Source organism: Petromyzon marinus, unplaced genomic scaffold (assembly GCF_048934315.1).
Source record: "Petromyzon marinus isolate PM22_M1 ecotype Great Lakes invasive population unplaced genomic scaffold, UKy_Petmar_22M1.pri1.0 PM_Scaffold_13, whole genome shotgun sequence".
In the NCBI taxonomy this organism is placed as follows: domain Eukaryota; kingdom Metazoa; phylum Chordata; class Hyperoartia; order Petromyzontiformes; family Petromyzontidae; genus Petromyzon; species Petromyzon marinus.
This window is the reverse complement of record NW_027423091.1, coordinates 899,038-906,168: the sequence shown is the minus strand read 5'-3', so window position 1 is coordinate 906,168 and position 7,131 is coordinate 899,038. Positions and strand designations below refer to the sequence as shown.

The 7,131-nt window shown below is 46.8% G+C and overlaps 1 long non-coding RNA gene across 1 annotated transcript; it reads right to left on the bottom strand.

Moving 5' to 3' along the window:
* Window positions 1–1,369: 1,369 nt before the first annotated feature.
* LOC142922638 (uncharacterized) lies at window positions 1,370–5,182 on the bottom strand. Its single transcript, XR_012940206.1, has 4 exons — window positions 4,601–5,182; window positions 3,291–3,531; window positions 2,553–2,688; window positions 1,370–2,158 (listed from the first exon to the last, which is right to left on the bottom strand). It is a non-coding gene; the product is annotated as an uncharacterized LOC142922638 (long non-coding RNA).
* Window positions 5,183–7,131: the final 1,949 nt, after the last annotated feature.

Here is a 7,131-nt window from a genome sequence, read left to right as displayed (position 1 = left end):
AGAGCGACACACCAATCGCACGCGCGGGACGGGGGGGTCGGGGGTTAGAGGGCAGGGACGTCACTCATACACGCATAGCCGATTGGGGGGCTGTATGGGAGGTTATTTAAAGGGCTGTGGGGGCGGATATTCGGGATTGGTGTTAGCCCGCAGTCACGAAAGCTTTAAATCGAAATTTATGTTAAGTGTAATGTGTTGGTGTTAATAAATAGTGTTGCCTCCCAAGAAGTTGTGTGCGCCTATCTCAGCCCATTACATATAAGTGTAGATGTGATTATGTAATTCTTGTGTTCATACAAGTGTAGTGACACAGCGCTGACTGCTGTCCAGCAGCGGCAACTGCAGTGGAAAGTTTGCGCACACGCCGTTGAGCATATATACGGGTGTGCCGGCCGGGCAGAGGAATTGGGGCAAGGGTCATGGAAGACCTCATAGGGAAGCCTCTGGAACCCTCTGGTCGGTTCGAGAAGGGAGGCGTGGATAGGGCAGAGCCAAGCCGCACCGAGTAGAATATAGAATATAATATAAGCAGCGGAGAGCGACAGCTCCGGGCTGCCGGTTCTGGGAGTGGACTCGTCTCGACGTCGCTGTCGTTGCCACCGCATTCGCCCAATCATTGCGTGGCCAGACAGTCGTTGGCCTTCTCGGTCGACGCCGTCGGTGCAACACGGACAGGGTCGTGTCTAGGCCGGGCTCTATGGCAACGTGGTCGAGAGAGTGAGGCCGGAGTTGGTGTGAACAAGATAATAAAGAGACGATGTCTCCTGCAACTACCTCGTCTCCGACAGTGTGTGCGACACACACCACACGTCGGAAGGAGAACACTTCACAAGTATAAATGCTGCCTGTGTCAGTCGAGTCACATTTGCTCTAATTTATTTTGATGGTGACCTAAGACAGGAGAAGCAAAATGCACTTCTTCAGGAAGTGATATTTTTTTCATAATGCAGAGGCTGTGCCTGATACACATCTTTCACGTGTTGTTTGGCAACCCTGGTGCCCAATAAACGCCATATGGCCAGATCTTTGCATTGAATTCCAAGTATTAATTCCTCCATACTTGTGCACAGTTGAGTTTTTATTCCATTCCCTTCATGAACCATGTTTTTTAACTTTACATCATAGTAAGATAGTACATGCCGATGAATAATTAATAGATGCTTGAAAACATCTATCCCCCACCATCTGCCTGTGTTTGGCCTAAAACCCAATCACCCAGAATGCCCAAATTCACCTTACATACTCTAGGAATGTAAGCAGGTTAATGCCTGTATATTCATCACAATCATCACTCCCAAATGTGAAGACATGTCACGAGACTCGCTGACTTTTCTTAAAATACTTGAGAAATACAAATCATAGCTGAATATTTTCAATTCCATGTGTATAAGCCTTTGTCTCAGATTTATTGTAAAATAAATATACATGTACAATATAAACATTCAAATATCAGAAAATATTTAATGTATGTTGAATTTCTTTCACACTGTAAATAACCAACCATGCTAAACAAGACATGATAAAAACAATCCAAGTCATGGGTTGCATACAATATGCAACTTTGGTTTATTGATTACAAATTACATAAAAGGTTCTGAAATTTTACAATACAGGTATAGTGCAATCTAAATAAGCAAATGTACTTTTACAGTGATTTCCCAAATGTTTATAACTACACAAATACTAGCATGTATGTTCCCAATAAAGTAGTCTCCTTCCAAAATGGCTAAAACCAAAATTAGTTTAGTTGTGCTCACAATATTGTTCACATATCCGTTCTATTTCAAGTGACATTTGAGTCTGTATGGATTTGCTGTGCAAAATACTGCTGCAACCATTCAATAACTCCAACCCTGAACGAACTTTATCACATTTTTCCAATACTTTGTTGTGGCACTTCCATTAACAGGGCAATTACTGTGCCCCATGGGCCCCACAAGTTCACAAGTAATTGCGATTCACACCACAGCACCTGAAGTACCATTGATGTTTAACAACCATGAATTAGCAGGACCAAGCGAACGTATCCTTCTGAGTAGAAACCTCGACCACCGCCATAAAATGCTTTCGGGCTTTCTACATCACGGGTAGTCAGCCATCCTTGTTCTCCTTGATGGTGTCAACCAGCTCTTTCAGACGCGACAGGTGGTACACGGCCCTGAGAAGAGACACGATTGAGAGAAAATTACTTGGTTGACTTATTATCAAGGTGGAAGCCAGAAAAATCTCACCAAGTCTCAGGAGGGTTTGGCAGTGATATTTTGCAAATTTCATCAGCGAGTGGTATGTGAGAGGAAAACGGAGAACCCGGTGAGAACAGAGGGAGTAAAATGCAAAACTCCGGATATAGATTCAAGATTCCATTGCCGTATTACTAACTCCTGGTTACCTAGCAGCCAAAATCTATAATATATGCTATTTCAAAACAGTCTCCCATCCAAGTAATAACCAGGCTTACCTGCTTAGCTTATAACATTCAAAATCTGACATCATACTTAGAGGCGGTGCAGCCTCTATGCTGTGCGTGAGTGTGGATATAAAGATAAATTCACAATGGCGTGGAGGGGTTTTCCCAGGGACGATCAGCCCCTAGAAAGACGTCCGTGTTGAAGCTGCCCGGGGAGGGGGCCTCCAAGCCGGGGGAGTCCAACTCCATGTGCGCCCTGCTCAGCAGCTCCTCCAATGAGGCTGTGCATCAAGAATCACGCATCGCACGTCACAACCACATGGGTGGCCGCTCAGCCGTCTCTGTGAGAAAAGACTGAATATGTACCTGAAAACATATGAAATGTCATCTGCTATATACAGACTATATATATACACACACCTAGGGATCTATTGTCCTCTGACACGGGCTCCTCGTTGGCTACATTCGTAAGGCCGGAGATATCCAAAACTTTGAGCCACTCTGGGTACTTTGGTCTGCTTTGCGGGCTCTGAGCGGTACCTGCTCTCTTTGTGCTGGTATCCGTCTCGTGGCTGCTGGTCTGGGAGTCCACATCGCAGTCACGCAGCCAGGCCGGGTACCTGAGCTCAGGAATGCTCGTGATCCCCGACACATCCAGCTTATCCTTTTGGCTTGTCAACCACCTGAGATAGGTACTTGTCGCACAGCCGCCGTTCGGCAAGTGCTCACGCCTAGTTGCTTCACTGCTCCATAAGTACAACAAAACATTCGTCTGGTTAGAAAAGAAATAATTTTCGGGCTTTGCCGACAAATTTAATGGCATCACGGCCTTGTTGCTTCTCGCTGTTGAGCTCAACCGTTTAGTTGGCTTATTGCCCCTCACCAATGATGCGCCGAAGCTGTGCGCGGTGACCCCGAGAGATGACCGCTTGCCTCTGTGCGACACTGTGAGGTCTCGGTGGGCGCCAGGCGAGCGGAGCAAGGACTTGGAGGAACCGTCAACTGGCGCCGCTAGGAGCTGGTCCGTGGTTAGACTGACCGTCGGGCTATGAGCCACGACCGCTGCAGCGCAGCAGTGAGGCTGCACGTGCCCGAGATGAGGTCCTCCACAAGCAGCATGCCACCTGCAATGTAAGACCCACAGACATTTTACTGGTACACAATGAATTTGCTCTCCCCTAGATTCCTTGACCCCTGAACGGCAATCCTGCAATGTTGCCTTACTTTGCACCATCAGTAACTAATGATGTTATCCGTTTGTGGAGTTTGTGAGAATATGGGATAAATCAGTGCATGAGCTGTTATTGTTTAAACTTCAGATGTGTCCAGTCTAGGATCTGCAAATTTTGACACAAAGGTTGGAGGATCACTTAGATTTCACAAACTTTACAAACTCGATAATCAGTGAAGTTGCTGGAAGATGACAGGAGAAAGAAATGCATGCACCGACCTATCTGTTCAGACCTATGCTATCCTCTCATATGCGTGTGCTTACTGTGGATAGTTTTCTCTGACATAAAATGAACTCATTAATGGAATTTGCCAAGCATCCCAGTGTGGGACTCTCACGAAAATGTATCTTTAGACCTTATTAAGGGTTTTTTTTTCTAGGGGAATTACATTACATTCATGATAGCATAGCATAATTGACAAGCACCCAGTACAAGCAAGAAAAATGGGGTTCTCCTCTCCAATTATCCCCCATCCAGTCAACTAGCTTCGATACCTTATGAGACCTCCTTTGCCAGTAACAAGATATAGTAATAGGTTTTTACCCTTTTATCTGGCACAAAAACTGACACTTTTATACAAGGGATCATGTTTGCGATAACCACAACGCAAGTAGTCAAAATGCAAACAAGAAGACGCTAAGAATAAGAAGACGCCTTTTGGCGTCTTCTGGTCCAACACCAGTGGAGACTGGGATCTCAGAAAAGCCGTCTCGGGTGTGGACCAATCAAATTCAAGGACAGTGCATATTATCAGTTGTCTTTTTTGTTTGCATTTTGACTACTTGTGTTGTGGTTATTGCAAACATGATCCCTTGTATAAAGGTGTCAGTGTTTGTGCCAGATAAAAGGGTAAAAACCTATTACTATAGCTTCGATACCATTGCACCGCCTGCACACTCGATAGCCACTCGAGTGCAAGCACCACGGAGCGATTCCTCGCGTGGCGAGAGGCGCAACCCACCCTCATCCACACTGTGCATCCTCCTCTCCTCCGCGCGTCTCCGCTCCGCCATGCTGCGCGGTGCTGTGCTCTGCACGTATCCTGGGTAGCGGTGACGCACAGATTCCGCTCTGCTCAAAGTCCTCGATGTAGGCGTCCAGCGCACCGCTCGCCTACGAGCAGCACTGCTCTCCGCACACCACAGGGCTGTGCTAGCCCCCGCTTCCGGTCCGGAGCAGCGAGCTGCCCTGGCTGCCGCGAGGGCTTGTGTCCGTCACCGTGCTGTCGCCCGAAGGGCTGTTTGTCTCACCACCGTTGCAGTTCATTTTGTACGATTTGGGATGCCCGAACCGGATGGGGCCAGGGAGAGGAATCGCTGTGGCTACCAGGTCACCACTGGTCCTGGTATGGGGGGCACCATGAGGAGCTGCTGTGTGCGGAAAGTGGGTCCGACGTCACAACGCATGGGCCAGCGTCGACCACTTCGCGTTAGCAGCTTCAGCGTTAGGTCTCTTAAGCTACTGTGGCTGTTGTCCTTTTTTCAACAAAAATTCCAGCCTTTCCCATGCTTTCCTTCATCACACCTGCAAGCTCTATGTACAATTGAAGTGTCATAAATGCTCTACCTGCCTACTACTACATTATGAATGATATACATTTAAGAATTAGCTGGAGACAACTCCATGTTTAAAACACACTGTATTCAAAAGAGAAGGCTTAACATTTAACATTGGTTAACGTTTGGCATGTACACCTGCATATCAACAAATTACAGTACTACTAATAAAATGAATGCTACATATTAATAGTGGTATTACAGTAGTATGACTACTTATATTTATATATTATCGCACCTCCGAAGAGCACGGTGGGCTTGGTACGGTGCGAAAGAGATTCAACACACATACAGAATACAATACTTTCCGAGCACATTATGCATACCGAACCTCCAAGTTCCTTACCCTACCCTGAATAACAACGTGTGCAGAGTACAGCTCCTTTTTCAATCCATTGCTGGCTGACAGCTGTCCCATGCTATGCAGCTCCCAGGGGGAGGGGTTATTTACCGTACTTCACCACGCTGGTCAGTGTGAATTTGGTGATGGCAGGGGGCTATAGAAGTGCATTACAACAATGTACTGAACATTGCTGCACAATGTCAGGGTGCTATAGAAGTGCATTACAACCACGTACTGAATACTGCTGAACTGGTGGCAGGGGGCTATAGAAGTGCATTACAACCACGTACTGAATATTGCTGCACTGGTGGCAGGGGGCTATAGAAGTACATTACAACCACGTACTGAATATTGCTGCACTGGTGGCAGGGGGCTATAGAAGTACATTACAACCACGTACTGAATATTGCTGAACTGGTGGCAGGGAGCTATAGAAGTGCATTACAACCACGTACTGAATATTGCTGCACTGGTGGCAGGGGGCTATAGAAGTGCATTACAACCATGCACTGAATATTGCTGCATTGATGGCAGGGGGCTATAGAAGTGCATTACAACCACGTACTGAATATTGCTGCACTGGTGGCAGGGGGCTACAGAAGTACATTACAACCATGTACTGAATATTGCTGCACTGGTGGCAGGGGGCTATAAAAGTGCATTACAACCACGTACTGAATATGGCTGCACTGGTGGCAGGGGGCTATAGAAGTGGATTACAACAATGTACTGAATATTGCTGCACTGGTGGCAGGGGGCTATAGAAGTACATTACAACCACGTACTGAATATTGCTGCACTGGTGGCAGGGGGCTATAGAAGTGCATTACAACCACGTACTGAATATTGCTGCACCGGTGGCAGGGGGCTATAGAAGTTCATTACAACCACGTACTGAATATTGCTGCACTGGTGGCAGGGGGCTATAGAAGTACATTACAACCACGTACTGAATATTGCTGCACTTGTGGCAGGGGGCTATAGAAGTGCATTGCAACCATGCACTGAATATTGCTGCACTGATGACAGGGGGCTATAGAAGTGCATTACAACCACGTACTGAATATTGCTGCACTGGTGGCAGGGGGCTACAGAAGTACATTACAACCATGTACTGAATATTGCTGCACTGGTGGCAGGGGGCTATAAAAGTGCATTACAACCACGTACTGAATATGGCTGCACTGGTGGCAGGGGGCTATAGAAGTGGATTACAACAATGTACTGAATATTGCTGCACTGGTGGCAGGGGGCTATAGAAGTGCATTACAACCACATACTGAATATTTCTGCACTGATGGCAGGGGGCTATAGAAGTACATTACAACCACGTACTGAATATTGCTGCACTGGTGGCAGGGGGCTATAGAAGTGCATTACAACCACGTACTGAATATTGCTGCACCGGTGGCAGGGGGCTATAGAAGTTCATTACAACCACGTACTGAATATTGCTGCACTGGTGGCAGGGGGCTATAGAAGTACATTACAACCACGTACTGAATATTGCTGCACTTGTGGCAGGGGGCTATAGAAGTGCATTACAACCATGCACTGAATATTGCTGCACTTGTGGCAGGGGGCTATAGAAGT